This window comes from Triticum dicoccoides, chromosome 3A, assembly GCF_002162155.2.
Source record: "Triticum dicoccoides isolate Atlit2015 ecotype Zavitan chromosome 3A, WEW_v2.0, whole genome shotgun sequence".
Lineage (NCBI taxonomy): Eukaryota > Viridiplantae > Streptophyta > Magnoliopsida > Poales > Poaceae > Triticum > Triticum dicoccoides.
In genome coordinates, this window is record NC_041384.1 from 81,050,091 (window position 1) to 81,068,517 (window position 18,427).

The 18,427-nt window shown below is 44.5% G+C and overlaps 2 long non-coding RNA genes across 2 annotated transcripts; both read right to left on the minus strand.

Annotated features, from left to right (window-relative positions):
• Positions 1–9,906: 9,906 nt before the first annotated feature.
• LOC119271275 lies at positions 9,907–10,878 on the minus strand. Its single transcript, XR_005134468.1, has 3 exons — positions 10,719–10,878; positions 10,558–10,636; positions 9,907–10,351 (listed from the first exon to the last, which is right to left on the minus strand). It is a non-coding gene; the product is annotated as an uncharacterized LOC119271275 (long non-coding RNA).
• A 3,049-nt stretch (positions 10,879–13,927) lies between these two features.
• On the minus strand, positions 13,928–17,858 carry LOC119271276. Its single transcript, XR_005134469.1, has 3 exons — positions 17,783–17,858; positions 17,533–17,655; positions 13,928–13,976 (listed from the first exon to the last, which is right to left on the minus strand). It is a non-coding gene; the product is annotated as an uncharacterized LOC119271276 (long non-coding RNA).
• Positions 17,859–18,427: the final 569 nt, after the last annotated feature.

The following is an 18,427-nucleotide window of genomic DNA, read 5'->3' on the forward strand; positions in this document are numbered from 1 at the left end:
TTCTTGGTTATGTTTTTTTAAAAGCAATCCTTGGTTATGTTAGTGCCACTATATAGTACTTTACTATGAACACCCATCTTGGATGACCAATAGAAATTGCAGCCACATGTGCACCGATCTAATTTGAAACATCAATGAAAATTGAAAAAAAATTACTCTCATAGCACTACTTCTATTTGCATTTCCCAAACATATGGTTCTGTCCATCCTCATTTCCTGTCTTCCCTAATAACCATCATTAAGTTATAGGTTTGCTGTGTGCCTGTGCTATTCCCTGTCAGTAATTGATTTCAGAAACTGGCAAGCTTTGATAATGTAAGAGTTACTTACTTGCTAATTAGCCAAGCAGGCATGTATTACTTACTTGCTAAGAACTTTGATACTATTTGGATCAAAGTTAAATGAGCACATAGATGACAAAAAAAAGTTCAGATTGTAAAATGTTCATTTTGCTGCTAGTGCCCATTTTGAGTAATTGCTTAGAGGGATGATCCTGTGTGAGCTGGTGGAGTGATTTGGTTTCTACATAAAGCTCTTTAGTCAGGCTGGTTTTCGTGAAATACACATGAAGCTTCACCAGCTCCTGTGGGTGTGGGATCCATGTGACATGTGACATTGCATCCATGTCCACCTGGGATAATGATTTTGCAGGTACCCCGAGAGGCCCTTGAGTTTGCCGGAATGTCGATTAACTTCCATTCCGGCAAATTCGGGTACTCCATATGTCCTATTTTCAGTAAAGGTCATGCTGAAATTTTCCGTGAATTTTAGCATGACTTTGCTAAAAATAGGACATATGGGGTACTTGTGACTAATGCATGGGCCGGGGTATCTTAGTAGTTAATTAAGTAGGATCAAGTGCCTCGGCGTACTTGTGACTAATGCATGGCTTTTAGGGTGCCTCGGTGTCGATAAAAACCGAAATGATGAAAGGTTAGGCTTTTAGGGTGCCTTGGCGTCGAAAAACCCTCAATGATAAAAGCTTAGATTTTAGGATGCCTCGGTGTCGACAAACCCTAAATGATGAGACCATGATCTTGTTCCTTGACAATAACCAACTTTTTGACCAAACTTTGTTTCTATTTAGAGAGAAACATGGCCCACAACGATGAGGCCGGGGGTTCGGGCGGCAAGGCATTCTGGGAGCTGTCCCAGGAGATGGAGGAACAACCTCACTTGTATGAGGCCGCCGCCTTCCCCACCGATCCTGAGACCACGGATGGTGCCGCCGAGGATGACCACACTGATGCCACCACTGATGGTGCCGCCGAGGATGCCACCACTAATGATGGCGGCGCACGCACAGATGGCAGCCAACCGAAGAGGCAACGGAAGGACCGGCGCCCGATCGTGCTCCGCACCCTCAAGGAGGAAGTTACTGAAGTGGACTCCAACGGGAATCCAACGGCGCCCGAACGAATAGTCAAGGGGTACTCGCTTCAGCTCGGGTGCATTGTCCGGAGCACCGTCTCGATCAACACCGAGAACCTGAGGCATCCTGACCGAGGGAATTTGCGCAACCTCCTCTTCACGAAGCTGCACGCACGATACAAGTTCCCCGCTGAATTTGAAAACACAAGCCTCAAAGGGAATAAATTGAACAATGCTGCCCTCACGAAGATGAGCAAGGCCCTGTCTACTTGGAAAAGCAATGTGAAGAGAATGATCGAGAAAGGTGAGAGTTATCAGAAGATCAAGGAGAAAAATCCTTCGATCACCGAAGATGACTACAACGACTTCAAGATCAATTGCTCGAGCACCGCAAGCTCCCAATCAAGTGAGTGGGGGAAACAAATGCGGGAGCTGAACATAGGGGAACACACACTCGGTCCCGGCGGTTACAGAGTGGCGGAGCCTATATGGGACAAGGAGGACGCGGACCATGCCGAGCAAGGCCTACCGCCCCACTTCGAGAAATACAGCGGTAACAAGAAGACTAGGAACTATGTCAGGGCCCGGTACAAGGAGGACCCGATAACAAAGGAGCTTACCACGGATCCGAAGACCAGGGCGCTTAAGCTTGTTCTGGTAAGGAATACACCCCCGCGTAATTAGCTCCATATGGTTGCATTCTAATTAATGAAGCCAAATTTCTAAATGGTTCACATTCCTTCCGCAGGCGACTGAAAGCAGTAGCGCGGAGTCGACTAAGAGCAACCCTTGGGACACCACTCTAAATAGGGGGTTGAATGTAATGAAGAACAAGGATAAGCTCAGTAAGCCGACGTCAGCTGGTCGTGTGGCCGGCAAAGGCTTGTTGACAAAATGGGGGTCATACTATACCGCTGGTGTGCGGAAGGAGAAAAAGACCAGCTCGGAAAGCCAGGCGCGAGAGGTTCAAGAACTCAAGGCACAGGTGGCGCGGATTCCGGAGATTGTCCAAGAGCAAGTGGAACAACGACTCGGAGCGACGATCACCGTCCTTGTGCCTACCTTGATCTCGGGGTTGAGTGCGTGGATTGCGGGCGGCCAACAGGGGCCGCCCCCGATTCCTAGCTTCACGGCCAGCAACTCGCATAATGCGATGGCGGGGCCATTGGTGCCTCCGGCGGAGGCGGCATTGGTGTCTCCGACGCCGACACGGGAGCTTAATGCACCCGGGTGTACGCCGGCCGGCACCTCTTCAGCAAGCGGCCCCTCCGTCAACTGCACGCCCGCCGTTGGCGGTGCCTCGACATTAGCCGAGCTCGACGCCATCATCATGGTAACTAATTAAGCCTCTCTCGGCCGAGGACTTCATCTCCTTGCCTTTGACTGGGCATCCCTGACGCCCTACATGTTTTCGCAGGGCGCCGCCGACGTTCCGTGCACTCTCCTCCACTTCGTGAACAACGAGTTGGTCGATGTCGCCAAGGGCAAAATCGTTCAACCGGGCAACCCCTTGTTCCACGGTACCCAGATGCCACCCAACTTGTTTAGGGTTCAACTGGTTCGGGTGCTGCCAGGCTGCGACGACTTGTTACCTCCGATTCGACCCGTCGGGGCCGACGATGAAGACGTGATGACCCTCAGCGCCTGCCTGAGCTGGCCCCTGCTTTGGCCGAAGAGCCAGATTCGTTTGGGGGCGGGGGACACCACCCCAAAGACAACAGCGCCAGTCGTGCCGGCGCCAAGTCGGCCCCATGGCAAGACCGCCGTAACGGTGCCGGACATCCCTATGCCACTGGATCCAAACATGCATATGGCACAGGATCAGAACGACGACAACGACGACGATGATACATTTGGCAACGTCGATCAGTACTTTGCCGAGCATGGGTACGATGGCGACTTCATGGAGCCTCCTTCTCAAGAACCAAACCCAACAAAAGATGTGTGCAATCTAGCTCGTACCGCGGAGAATCCAAGTTGCAACAGGCGCCATCTGGCGTTCAGCTCTCAGGAGACGCCTCCAGCTGCCGACTTCACCGAGCCTCAGATAGGCGAGGTGCGAAATATTATCAGCCCCAACACACTCAAGAAGGCGGTCTGTGAGCAGAACTCGGTCCCATTACAGGAGAAGAAGAAGGCACGCAAAAGAAAGACTAAGAAGGGTGCGAGCCAGCCGGCACCGAGTACGATCCGTGCTCAGGACGGGCCACCTTCACCGCAGGATATCTCGAGGAGGGTGCATGTGGCGGGTAGGGCGATGCTACCGACAAATATGCTCAATGCTGCAACCGGTGCTATGCGGAGTCTGCATGACAGTGTTCTTGCTTTGGAGAAGCGGCGTCTCAGGGAGAAGGATGTGGCATACCCGGTTTTCGCGGCCAAGGTGCCAGAGGGCAAGGGCTTTGTGGATAACTCCATCGGGCGTACGATCGTCCTGCGTTTTGATGACATCCACGCTATGTTGAACCTCCATCCGCTGCACTACACCTTCGTTCGGCTATTTTCGCTGAGTATGGAGATGCGGATCATTCGCGACAAGACCCCGGACATCATGATAGTCGACCCCTTCTACATGCGTGCCAAGATCTTGGGCAGCGCTGGGGACCGGCAAGTCGCGAGTTCTTACCTCGAAGGCGTCATTCTGGCAAACCAAGATAAGGATAACTTCCTCGTGCCTTACTTTCCCGAGTAAGTCCTCCCCTCAACCGGCCCGTAACATATGAATTCTTACATTTCGCTCGTTTTTCTTTTAACATTCCGTGTTTTCTACAGTGACACACGTTGCACGCTCATCCTCCTAAGCCCCAAATATTCCATGGCCACGTATTTCGACCCGGACCGTCAGTCGAACGTAGACTACACAAATGTCAAGAAGGTTCTTGATGATGTTCTCCCCGGCTACGCCCAATCTGGAGGCACCTTCACCAGGCCTATTCGTAAGTACGGCAAGCACGTGTTCTCCCACAATACGACGTTCTGCTGCGTCAAGCAGCCGCCTGGCGGTCAGAAGGGTGCCTACTACGCCATCCATCACATGCGGGCGATCGTACGAGACCATCATCAACTTCTGCTACCGAGTAAACTCAAAGATTGGGCCGCGAGCGTGTCGGCAATCCAGGGCGCGAACCTCCGACAAGAATTCTTTCGCATCCAGTCGGAGTTTGCAGAAATCATCCGTCAAGATGTCCTTCGTACCTCGGGGCAGTTCTACCTCAGAAATCAACCGTCCAACAGTGACATCGACACAATGCTACAAATGCAGGATGACAACGCCCGTTCTTTCATGACTCCCACGATAGACGGCGGCTTCATCCACGCTCCGGTCCCTTGAGTCGAGTTGTCTAGTTCTGAAACATCGATTAGCTCATGTTGTAATTAAACTTTAATGAACTTGTAGTATGTCTCTTTGGTTTCGAGAGTCGTTCAACTTAGATGTAATCGATGCTATTAATGTCTTGCTTTTCTCTTCCGATCGTTCTGTTGCATACTTATATATTGCTTATGTATTGTCTATGAATTGGTACTAACGTTTCGTTTGGCTAGTGCATAGCGATGCCGACGTATGTCGTGTACAAGGGTAAGGTTCCCGGAGTCTATGATGACTGGGAGGAGTGTCGGAGACAGGTTCACCGATTCAGCGGTAACAGTTACAAAGGGTACACCACTAGGGCCGAGGCCGAATCTAGATACGCCCGCTATCTAGCGGGAGAGGGGAGGGAGCGTTGGAGGAACCGGATGAAGACGAGTTTCATCGTGATGATGCTCATCGTGATGACCGCAGCTCTCTTCTATGTGATGGTAGTTTAGATGATCGATATCGACTTGTAATGTGAAGACAGACTCGCTACTCGCGGTCTCGAGACTTGTAATATAATGTTCTATCTTTGTTCGGTCTTTTCAATTCGGAGACTAATATGATGAATTGTATTCAGAGACTAATATGATGAATTGTATTCAAAGACTAATCTTCTATTGTATTTGATGAATCTGTTGTTGATGTGTGCTGTCTATATTTTGTCAAACTATACATTTTGTAACCTGTGCAAAAAACAGAAAATAAAAAAATAAAAAAACCTAATATTCATACTAATGGCGCATCACATGACAGTGCGCCATTAGTATGACAGTGCATACTAATGGCGCATCACTGGGCAGTGCGCCATTAGTATGCCGCGGTTACTAATGGCGCATCAAGAGGTGGTGCGCCATTAGTATGCCAAAGCACCTGGGTATACATGGCCCCTGGGAGGCATACTAATGGCGCACCCTGGCCTATACTAATGGCGCACCCAAGGTGCGCCATTAGTATACCAGATACTAATGGCGCACCAGGTGGTGCGTCATTAGTAAAAATTACTAATGGCGTGCTATTAATGGCGCACCACAGATGCGCCACTAATAGCCATACTAGGTGCGCCATTAGTAGGGGTTTTTCTAGTAGTGCACCTTTACCTGGATGGAGCCACCTGTCCCTTCAGCCCCCATCTCCGAGCAGTATCATAAGTAATGTAACAGTATAAAGTATATAGCATATGCCCGTGATCACGGCCCAGTAGTATAGCATGGCAGACGGACAAGAGTGTAGGGCCACTGATGGAACACTAGCATCCTATACTAAGCATTACGATAGCAGGTAAAGGTATCAACAATTGTAGCAACAATGACAGGCTATGCAGCAGAATAGGATAAACCGAAAGCAGTAACATGCTACACTACTCTAATGCAAGCAGTAGAGAGAAGGAATAGGCGATATCTGGTGATCAAGGGGGGTGGCTTGCCTGATTGCTCTGGCAAGAAGGAGGGGTCGTCAACATCGTAGTCGTACTAGGTAGCAGCAACGTCGGTCTCGGTGTCTAGCGAGAGAAGAGGGGAAAGAAACAATAAATACAATGCAAACAAATGTATGACGATGCATGACATGACAAAGCGTGATGCTAGGTGTGCCCAATCGCGGTAGTAGGTGATACCCGCGAAGGGGGGAAACATCCGGGAAAGTATTCCCGGTGTTTCGCGTTTTCGGACAGATGAACCGGAGGGGGTAAGTTGCGAGTTCGATATGTTAGGGATGTGTGGCGGATGAACGGGCTGTGTATCCGGATTCGTCTCGTCGTTCTGAGCAACTTTCATGTACAAAGTATTTTCATCTGAGTTACGGATTATTTTATATTAAATTTTAAAGATTTAATTCATTTTTAGAATTAACAGAATTAATTTAATTAGAAAAATGTAATTATGACGCAGCATGATGTCAGGGTGATGTCAGCAGTCAACTAGTCAGTTGACCTAGTCAAACTGACGTGTGGGTCCCATTCGTCATTGTCTTAGACTAACTAAACATGTTAATTAGGCTAACTAAGTGATTAGGTTAATTAATTTTAATTAGATTAGTTAAACATGATTAATTAACTTAATTAACTCATTAATCAATTAATTAATTACTAATTTATTTATTTTAACTTTTTCTTTAAAATCGTTCTGGGGGTGGGGGCCCCCTTGTCATAGGGCCAGAAAACTCTAAGTTGTTTTATTCTGCTAACTTAACAGTGGGGGTCCATGTCAGTTGCCCAATCAAACTAATTAAACCATCAATTTAACGTAAGCTAATTAGCCCTAATTAAACAAGGGCCATGACCATCGTGATGGACAGAGCCAGCAGCGAGCGCGGGGTGAGCGAGCGGGCTGAGGGTCCAGTGACGCGGGGCACGCATGGACAAGTGCATCCGGGAGCGCGGTGAGGAGCTGGGCACGACCACAAGCAGCAGCAGCCGGCGGCAACGGCACCGGTGGCAAGAGGCAGCGGCAGTAATGCAGCAGGAGAGCAGCCGAAGCGGATGCGGACGACGACAGGCGCGGCGCAGGCGCAGTCACGCACGGGCGGTAGTGTGCATGGTCGTCGCGGGCGGGTGCGGACAGGCGCTGGGCATGGCGGTTGCGGGCTGCGGCGAGCGGGGCGAACAGGGGGTGCAGGCGGAGCGCACGTCGAACGCGAGGGGCGGAGCCCCGGGGCGGCCACGGCGGAGCAGGGAGGCACGGTGGTCGGCATGCAACAGAGGAGAGACAGAGGGGGTTCCTCGCCCTATGTTGCAGGGGATCGGGTGGCGAGGGTCGATGGTGCTTGTTGGGGAGGAGGATGGGGACGAGCGACGGAGACGGGGAGCGGTCCGGCGATGATGTGGCGGGGCGTCAGGGATCGACGATGGAGAGGACGACGGTGATGGCGTAGACAAGCGGCGAGGGGCCCCGACGGGCGGTGTTAGGGGCGATGGGGAACGGTGTCGAGGGAGGTTTCATCCCCGATCCAGATCTGGATCGGGGGGAGAGGGGAGGAGGGACGTGGGGAGCGAGTGGGGGGAGTGGGTGCGATGGGCTAGGGTTTCCCGTCGGTGGGGGAGGTTATGGGGACTGAGGGGGCGGCCCGGGCCTGGTGGGCCGGCTGGGCGGCCTGGTGGCCTGTCGGGCCAAAGGCCAATGAGGGGCGTCCTAAATTGTTTCCTAAATTGTTTTAGTTTGGTAAAATATTCAATTAGCACCTAACATTGTAACATTAATTATACCACTGCCACAATAACTTTGGCACCTAGCTAAAATAGTTTAGTATTTTGTAAAATATGTTAGAAGTATAACTAATTGTTTTGCTGTTGTTTTAATCACTTTAGGGTATTTCATTATTTTATAAAGATGTTGTTTCTCCACCAATAATATCCATGATTTATTTGTCACATTAAGAACATCTTAGTTTTGACTTTTGAAAACTTTAATTGTTTGACTTGATTTTAAATTTGAAATTTGACCGGGATTTGAATCATCGCAAGATTAACAACAGTAATCGTGGTGACGTGGCATCATTAGCAGAGGGTTACTGTAGCGTAACTATCCGGGCGTCACAATTCTCCTCCACTACAAGAAATCTCGTCCCGAGATTTTAAGAGGTGGAGTAAGGGGGAAAGATCTGCTTACGAAATTCTAACGAATCTTCTCGATCTTGATTGCTCTTCTCGAAGGGGTCGACCCACTATATTGATGTCTTCATTTTTTTGCTTCAAGTCATCAAGATGAAGTCGGCATGCTTTCTTCGGGGGTTCCATCATACTTACGAAAGAATAAGGGGGGGTATTCCGGGAGAACGAACCTCTACAAGGTTGACTATCTGGTCGATAACATTGGGGAAGGTGGCAGAAAGTAACTCTCGAACTGAAACTTAAGAAAATATCAAGAGCAAAGTAATGAGTTTTCATGGGAAGTTTCGAGCGAGCAGGCAACCGTCTGATGCCTGAAACAGGGTATGAAAGGGGCTCAAAGCAATCGGGAATAAGTATTGCGTGTGTTACGAAAATAGATCACTAGGAAGGTGGTTCATGAATTACATACGAGGCCACGCACGAGGAACAACCTTGCGAACAGGGGGTGTACAGAAGAGTCAGGTTTCGATCCTGTGGAACTGTGGGTTATGGGCCCACCATGTGGGCTAATAGTAGGAAGAGGGGTGACATCTTGCACGATCATGCAAGCAAGGCATGCCAGAGAATAACCGGTCAGTTTATGTTGACAACATCGTTGGTACCAAGGGCGAGGGACGAAGAGAACCATTTTCCTGCTCGTTGAACGAGGCGGCCCAATAGGCAAAGTTCTCGTCCATCGGTGGCTACCAGAATTTCATCAACAATAGTAACAGGGTCTTGCTGATAGAATTGTACAACGAGGTGTTTACATAAGCAGGAGAATATTACTTCTTAGATCATATAGATCACAAGAAAGGTTAAACCAAACAATAAAAAGGAAAATATGATTATCAGATTAAACAGAACAATGGAAAGGAAAATGTGTTAAAACACATGTTTCAGGGGTATTTATTGTTGTGTAATATGAAGAGTGAAAGGATCAAGATGGACCTACAGGGGGTGAACTGGTCTCCACAAATTGCACTTGTTTTTCTTACAAGTTTAGACTTTTGCGGAATAGAGTGTTGGCCTAAATGTGACTACAAGGTGCACAACATACATGATGCTAGCAAGGTCAAGGGGCCAAAGTAAAACAGAAGTAATTAAGCACGGATGACAAGTAACTAAATGCACACGATTACATAAGATGAATCCCGATAATCACTTCCTTGGGAAAGAAAATCACCGTTTGGAAAGGTGCTAGACCACCGAGGTTTCTCAACGTCCCAAGGCTCACCTTCTTCTCCTTGAGCATTCATAGCAAAACCATAAGGCCACCGAACATTTTAGGGGGGAAATTGAGGATGTTACAAAAACTAAGAGCAAAACCCACGGGTGGCACCACCAGAGCCGGATTAGCCTCTTCGTCTGCTGCCCCACCGCATGTGTTCCCTTTTATTTTTTGGGCTTGTTGAGCTATGCCCTCAGCAGAACCTTTTCATACCTTTTGTTGTACTACCTTGTGTACGGTGGTGTTGCGTGCGTGTGTGTGTTGTGAACTTTTGTTGGACCTTGTGCCTTGTGGTTTGCTTTATATATAAAAAGGGGCGAAAGCCTTTTTCGGTAAACCCACGGGTGGGTGCTAACTAAGGCCAGGAACATAAATGTCATAGGAAATAAACTCTGCATGCACCAACCAGTATGGTGTGATGACCTACAAAGCTACTGATACCCTCACCTAGCTGAATCATCACCCCAGAGCCAGAGTGCCATCAATCACATGGCTACAACAATTTGTAGCAATTCGCTATGAGTGTGCGTGGCCTAATTCAGGGCTGTGTCTGCCGGCGCCAAAAGACCTACGTACAGTTAATCAGGGCATCATATGTGTTCCATGGTTCGAGCACCGTCTACTTACACAGTAGCAGGCATCACGTTCTTCAGAGCGCAACGGACGATTTGCCAAAGAGTTTAAGACGACCAAATACTAGCCAAATTGCTCTCTTCAATGGTACAAATATACGGGGCGATATACTACAGCAGGTCCTTCAGATCCATTCTTCTTGTTGGCGTCAGATTCTGTCAACAATCTCAAAGCTTCCCTGCATATTTCAAATTATAGAATCATAAAAGCTCAGATCTGAATGCCTTTCGAGAACTAATGCATGGCTGGTTTTGCGTAAATGGACCAAACAGAAACAGGCACTAAAAATCACAAAAAGCATTAGCCACATTATTGATATGGAGAACACAATTTCCATGCCTTTAAATAAAGCATGGAGCTAAAGTATATTATCAAGTAGGCTACCTTAATGCCTCTCGATTCCAACAAATCCTGGCTTCAATTTGAGACCATCAAGAAATGAATCACATGCTTTTTCGTACTCCTGAAGATACAAAGCTGACTGGATCATCAAAAAGGTTTAGCCGCAAGATTTAACTAAGTGTGAAATCGTGATTCTTTATCACCTTTACTTGCAAATATGAGTAGCCTTCCAGCCAGCATGAGTCTGCGCAGTCAGGCCGCATTTTCCTGCACATATGGGCATCATTTAAAGCACCGTCTCTACCCAGTAGAAGCCGGGAATACCCCCTATTGCCAATCAGGATTGCATCAAGATTTTCAAGGTCAAGCATCATGACCTACAACCAACAAATCAAACAGAAAATTACATATTTTTTGACAAATCTGCATATAATCCTCAGATTTCTAGCATCATAAATGATAAACCACATATGGAGATTGTCTCAATGGAAACAGCTCAAGCCAAAATGCTACCGCAAGCAGGTAAAAGTGGTGGGTAGCCTAGTTCAAGTTGAAAGAGAGAGAGAAAAGTGTTATCTGTAAGGCTGGTGCTGCAAATGTCAAGAAGTGGGAGGAATCTCTCTGTTCCCAATTGTTCATCTTCATCGATGCAAGGGACACACATCGCATGTCTTAATGGGCCAACCTTGGCTAATGAGTCTATGCACACATCCACACTCAACAAGGTAAAGCTAAAGGCTTTAACAACATACTCAAACATATTAATTAAGATTTGGAGATACAACCCAAAAATATAATAAGTGGCAATGTGACACGCTGAAGGTATTAAGACTTTGTATAACAGGGGCATAAGGAAGCAAATGGAACAACTAAGTTCGATCATCTGCTTGGCATGCACCGGCCACATTTTCCCATAATTAACACCATTCCACAAAGAAGTTACAATGCGTGGCACTTCCCCTAATAACCCAAACTAAAACCACTGTCATGAAACAGTGATCATGATCCACCATGGTCTCGAAGGACCGTCTCAGACGGTTTGCAGTGGTGAACATCATATTAACCAAGAGATGAGACCAGGGTAGACCTGTGCAACGAACAGGAATGTTCATCGGTTCCACCGTGGTGCTATCAGTTCCACCGTGGTGCTATCAGGGTCAGTGTGATAGGTGACGCTGCTCTCGATTACGCTAATACAAAAATCTTACAAGGCAGGCAATTATATCAGTGATGCCATGCTCAAAAGCAACTCAATTGTGTATGCCCACATGCTCGTCTGTGCTGGCACTAATAAGGACATTCATCAAGCCACAACTCACAATACAGTAAAGGGCGTAAGTGTCTATACACTTCTGGCCATGGTCTTAGGTGTGTCCATGTGCTTTGTGGTACACAATACAATTAACTGTTCACACTTGCACTCCTCTCCTTGTAGGAAAATACGAACAAAGAAACATAAAGCACATCTATAGTTTACACATTTATCCAGAAAAACATCAGATAGTGATGCAAGGCATTTTAATGATATAAATGAGGAAACAATAGTAGGGAAAGAGAAATGAACTTCAGGAGCTTGAATAGTGCAATACCATACCGCATTGTAGAATTCTAATGCCACATTGTAATCATCTTTATGCAAAGCTTTGTCTCCTTCTTCTTTCAACTCAGCTACTGACATCTTAGATAAAGGGAGATCCCGAAAATTCAAGTAAATAATGACTCGAGATTGCAGAAATTTATGTGCAAAGAATTTAAAAAGAACAGCAATATTTTCGTAGTTAAACATGTTGTAGTTTCATTCATTTGGTACAATTGCATGTTTTTGTAAACATGTAGAGTAGAAATTATAGTACCACATTGTTCACAAACACCCAAACTCAATCGCACCGGTTACATCTGATATACTCTGATACAACAAGAGATACAAGATTTGGCAAAGCCAGCAGCACAAACTCAAAAGAGTGCAAGGGATTTTTGCTCTCACAGTTCTCTCAGGCCCTTTAGATCAACTTTAGCAGATTCGGCATATCCCCCCTCCCTCCATAAACCACAAATATGGAGGCTAGAGGGGCAAAATCCCCACACTAGCCGATTCGCCATTGCTCCCTTTATCTCCATATAATTTTTGGAGGGCGCTCCAAAACGAGGAGTGCAGCCTCCAAACCCAACCACTGTGGTGCTTTTTAACATTCAGCTGCCAGTGGGGCAGCATCCTCCACCCGCGCCGTCCCCACCCCCTTTGACGATACGAACGAGCAGCGCCAGGTTGCCTTGGCACTCAAGCTCTCTGTCCACGACAAGGACATCCGCCGCATCCAAGATGCCGAGCGCCATCGCTGCTGGACCATCCCCCTCGACAAGACAGATTAGCAACACCAGGTGGAGCTCGCCGCGCACAGGTCCGTTGAGGACATCTGCCGGCACGGCGCCAACCGCCAGTGTGAGCTCCACTACGTGTTACACCAGTTGCGTGAGGATGCCACCTTCGAGGCCGAGCGCCAACACCACTGGGCTGCCAGCGAGCCGCTGTCCTCTGACTCCGACGAGCCGCTGTCCTCCGACTCCAACTAGACAGCATAGGAAGGCAGCCGCAGTTATTAGCAATGTCGAATAGCGACATTGCCTATCAATCTAGTCTAGTGGTTTGAGTAAATGTCGCTTCTCGACATTTTAGTCGCTAAAATGTGTATAAAGCGACGAATTTTCGCCCAATATATTAACTAACTATTTATAATCTTGTTCGAGTGTTGATCCAATTTTATGCAGTGTTTTAGTGCGTCCAACTCTGGTTCCTACAGTGCTAGGATTTACTGTGGCTACACCTGGTCTACTCAGTGGCGGAGGACGGGGAAAATCAAGGTAGGGCAGGGTTAAACCAGAGTACTCAGCAATTTGGATCCACGTCGCTTCCGGCTAAATGTCATGCTAAGCGAGTGCTGTTCAACCCCTCAAATTAAAGCATTAAAAAAGATATAAATTTTTCCAATAAATGTAGGAATTTTACCAATTTTATTAACGGGACAAATCAGTAAGTAAACTGGATCATGCCTTGCCTAATACAGAGTACTACCGGAACCAGCAACCTAGCAACTCTCCACCTCAGTAAATAATAGAAATTTTATAGTTCAAAAGTGTCAAATAAGAATTCACAAGAAATACTCTCAATGATGTCAATGATGAATATTAACTTTCTTGGTCTAAAGAAGTTCATTAAAAAAATAGCACTACAGCACACAAGTAAATATAAATCATAATCATTCGCAAAAAAATATAAATCATAATAATGTCAATGATGTTATTGCTCATACCTCGAACTTTGGCTCTGCCTTAACACGACTAATTATTCCATCAACGCTCAAATCATCTACAGCTGGAATACGAGAAGAAGTAACTTCATATAGGATCTCGACGGCTTTGCGTGTACCAAAATATGCCGCCAAATGTATTGGCAAGTGACCAAACTGTTCAGAAAAAGAGAAAATTGAATATCACCAATGTGTTTCCAAGGGAAATAAATTAACACAAGTCCAGCCACACGAAAGACATATAGACAAGAATTTGACCAATAGTACTCCTTTCATGCCCAAAAGTAGGTCATAAGATCCGTTTTTCTGCGTCTAGTACGTATGCTTTCAGGCAATACACGCGTCTGCAAATAATCCAGCAAGTCCTTTTTGTCGTAAACTATTGGCTGTGCATCCTATGATGCAGAGACCAGGACACTAACTTATCCATTATCTAAAAAACAGGCAGCAAATTCCTAAATTACTTTACATTACTAGCATTTTTACCAGCATTTTTTTTCATAATACAAGGTTACCAAATTAGGAGGAAAGAAAATACATGTAAAATAGGCTAGGGCAAATCAACCAAAACTATTTCTATGTAAACTGTAGGAATGTCAAAAAAAAAATGTCAATTTCAAATGTATGCCATTAATCTTCAAGAAACTGGAAAAGTTGTACATGAAAAAATATGTCAAAAGGCATGAAATTGCAGTATTACAATTAACATGTCAGCATTAAAACTTCACTGAGTTAAATGCACCTGACCTAAGCTAACTATTAATTCAATATGACTGACTTCGTGACTCGTATTACCAAAGTTCAAAGATGGATGATGCATAGTTATTCAATGAGGTAATATCACCAGAAGTCATAGAACTTGCACTCGATGTTCAGTTTGGTGCTAAAACTTTAAAAATATGAATTTTTGGTCACCTAACTTGACATCGCGTGTAAATATGGTCACAAAAATACGCATGCAGACGTATCAGGTTGTATGACCCCACCTGTCAATGAGTGATGTTGCTCGGTTGACTAACTTTTGTGCAAAACACCCTCACATTTTACTTATTTATGGAAAAAGCCGACTGTTGTGTTGCATATAGGTATAAAAATTAACACAAAAAATGGGTGAGCAGAGACTAAACCCACGTCCAATGTTTACGACACAAGCCACTCCAGCCAACCCACCCTTCACGTTCGCATCTCATGTATGGATAGCAAACTTAGATTTGTTGAATGTGGAACTTAAATGACATTCTTTTCCCGCATCTATGAGGAATTGGTGTACATCTGCAGCCCATTTAAGCTATTTTACCGGTCCTTCTTTTACCAGAAATATGTAGAGGGGCGTACTGCTACAGTTGATTCCCTTAAGCAGGACCAGAAGTCATATTAGGTAGGTTGACACATTAAGATAAAATATAATGCCATCAACATAGTCTGTATCCCTAATGGAGCAGCTGGTAGGATTGCGTCCAGGTTTTTTTTCGTCCCACCATTTTTGTCCGGGTTTTTTTTTCGTCCCCCCTCCCACCTGCTTATTTTTGCACCACCTATCACACAACGAAATAAATCAGAACGAATCAGAACTTTCCATGCTGCCGCAAGTTATTAGGCTGGCTGTCTGACAGTACATGTGTGTCTTTCCGAAGGGGGTTGCCATTGCCGGCTTATTTCTGCGGATACTGCGGCCCATTTTGCACTTGCTATTTTTTAAAGATATTTGTAAAACAAAATTAACAAATTTATGTTCCAAGAATATTATCTATACCAACATAAAAAGACCCAAAGAGGCACATCCAATTAATCTCAGCCATTAAATCATATCAATCCAATGATCTAGACTGCTTCAATGTCGAGCACTTAACACATTTAGCGTGCAGCTAATTTCATGCCAAATATAGTGCTAATCATATAATAACACGCAAATAATATCATACTTAATATCCGCATGCACTTAATATACTTCCAAATTAACGTGCATTGCACGTACACATTCACTAGTACATAAAGTGATTATTATTAGTAAATACAAACAATTAAATATACATATGCATATTTATATAAAAAATATTTAGTTAAAGCAACATTGAAAATGTTTAATGAATCCAAGAAAAATAACACACTCGAGGCTTATATTTAAATTATGCAAAATGATGAGTTCAAACATTTACTAAATATTCAAAATTATTCACCAGTGTATAATTTTTACTCATGATTTATAATTGAAAGAATAAATAATTTAAATATTAGACACGATTGAATATTCATATCAATCTTTACATTTTAAATTATAAAAAAGTTGAACTCTAAAAATGTGAGAACATTTATTGAAATGTTTGTAAATTTAAAATAGTATTTTAAATTTTAATTTTGGAAATATTTATTTTAAATGATACAGAAAAATTACAATTCATAATGTTTTTAATATATGAATATTTTGAAAATAGTACATGAACAAATTTAAAAGTAGGTTATATCGTTTGTATGTACAATATTTATAACACATATTTAGTTGTTATTTTTATTATTGTAATTATAGTTTACGTAATATTTACATATTTCTAGTACATTAAGACTAATTATTCACCGTAGACGTGTATACGTGTTGGTTGTAGCGGCTAGAACATCCTGTGTGCTACCCTTTGGTTGTTTGTTCGAGAGCTGACAGGCAGGACCCACTGCTCCACGGTCAATACATCTCAGTTTGTTATCCATACTTGAAATATGAACCTGATGGGTTGGTTGGTTAGCTAGAGTGTCTTGTGTCCTTAATTTGGGTCGTGTGTTCCAGTCCCTTCTCGCTGATTTTTTAGTTAATTATCGTACCTATATGTTGTACACTGGTCGGCCTTTTCCATTAATTTTCGTACCAATATGCTGCTGTACAGTTGTTGGTCTTTCCTGCAAATAAAATATAGTAAGGTTGTTTTGTGCAAAAAACAGTCGGCCGAATGTCATCACTCACTGACAGGCTGGCCCATACACCCTGATATCTCCGCATGCGTATTTTATGACCATATTTGCATGTGATGTCAGGTTACATAACCACAAATCCGTATTTTTAAAGTTCTAGCATCAAACTGAACATCAAACGCAAGTTCTACGACTTCCGGTGATATTACCTCTTATTCAATGTTACGACCACACAGGGGCGGAGCTTAGTTGGGGCAAACCTGGGCCATGGCCCGCCCAAGATTTTGACAAAAGAATTTAATACCTATATATACTTTTGTAGCTCAGCCCAGTAACCGTGCAACCTCTATTCAGGCTACTACTCGTCGATGCAGCCTCACAGCGAGCAGCGTCCAGCCAACGGCCGAGGCAACCAGCAATCAAGCACTGCATCTTGCAATTACAAGTCTATACAGTATAGTTAATCTAATTTCTCTTCCCAAATTCTCAGTTCACTAACTCATGGCCTGATTTGTCGCTCAACTATTCCTTACATACTGCAAATTGTAGCGGCGGGCTGCCTTTTTGTTCTGTAATGGCAGACTAATACTACCTCTATCTAAAAAAAGTCTTTACCTTAGTATAATTTTATATTAACTTTAATACAAAGTTGAGATACTTATTTTAAAATGAAAGGAGTATATAGTTGTGCTTTTCTTTGAGTTGGCCCGCCCAGATTTTTCTTCGAAGCTCCGCCACTGCACCCACATGTGTAAACAGCCAATCATGATGTGAACAAAATATACAATATACACAAGTGGAATACAAAACTTACTTCATCTTTAACATTGGGATCTGCCCCAGCATCCAGTAGGCACTTAAGGGCGTCAGTTAGGTCATGTCTTGCAGCAGCAAGCAAGGGGGTCACATTACGGATGCCCTTCACATCCGCGCCAGCCTAGCATGTAACAGAATCATGGATGTTTCCTCTAAGTAACATGTGTCAGACTTTATCTGTCCACATTTTCGCTAAACTGGGATACATTTTTCAGCTTCACGCATAAGATATTAAGATGTAGCCGTACCTTTACCAGTAGTTTCACACATTTCACTGAGTGACTCTCGATAGCGATCTTGAGAGGTGACAAGAAACATCCTAGTATCTTGTTACACTAAAAAAGAAATGCAATCACTAGATTAATTTATCAGATGCATAAATAACAAGACAAATAGTGACAAAAAGATGAAACCATGCCACTGTGAGAATGAACCTTAGTGAATGAAAGAACAAAGGGGGAAGTTGGTGGTTTGGTGCAGAATTGCAAAAAAGAAAAAAGAGGATGAAAATGAACATCATCACCATGAAATTATTTGGCAGTGGACCATTCAGTACATCACTGGTCAGTTCTTCACTACTAGCCTTTAAATCCAGATGACAACCAACACCTTTTTTTCTGATGGAAAGATAACAATTAAAGATTTATGCCCTACTTGAATCAGTGGCATTCCATATTTTGGGTCACCACACCTGGAAAAAATAGGCCCAAGAAAGGAAAAACTATGACCTTGTCAGTTGTGCTGAATTTAATCATCTCGAACAATTCATCCTTTTTGTTAGCATGACCATAGCAGCAACCCCATGTAAGGAAGTTTCTGCAAGTAGACCTCATCTCCAATACAATAGGACACTAATTTCCAGTCATTATTTTTTAACCATCCTTATCAATTTG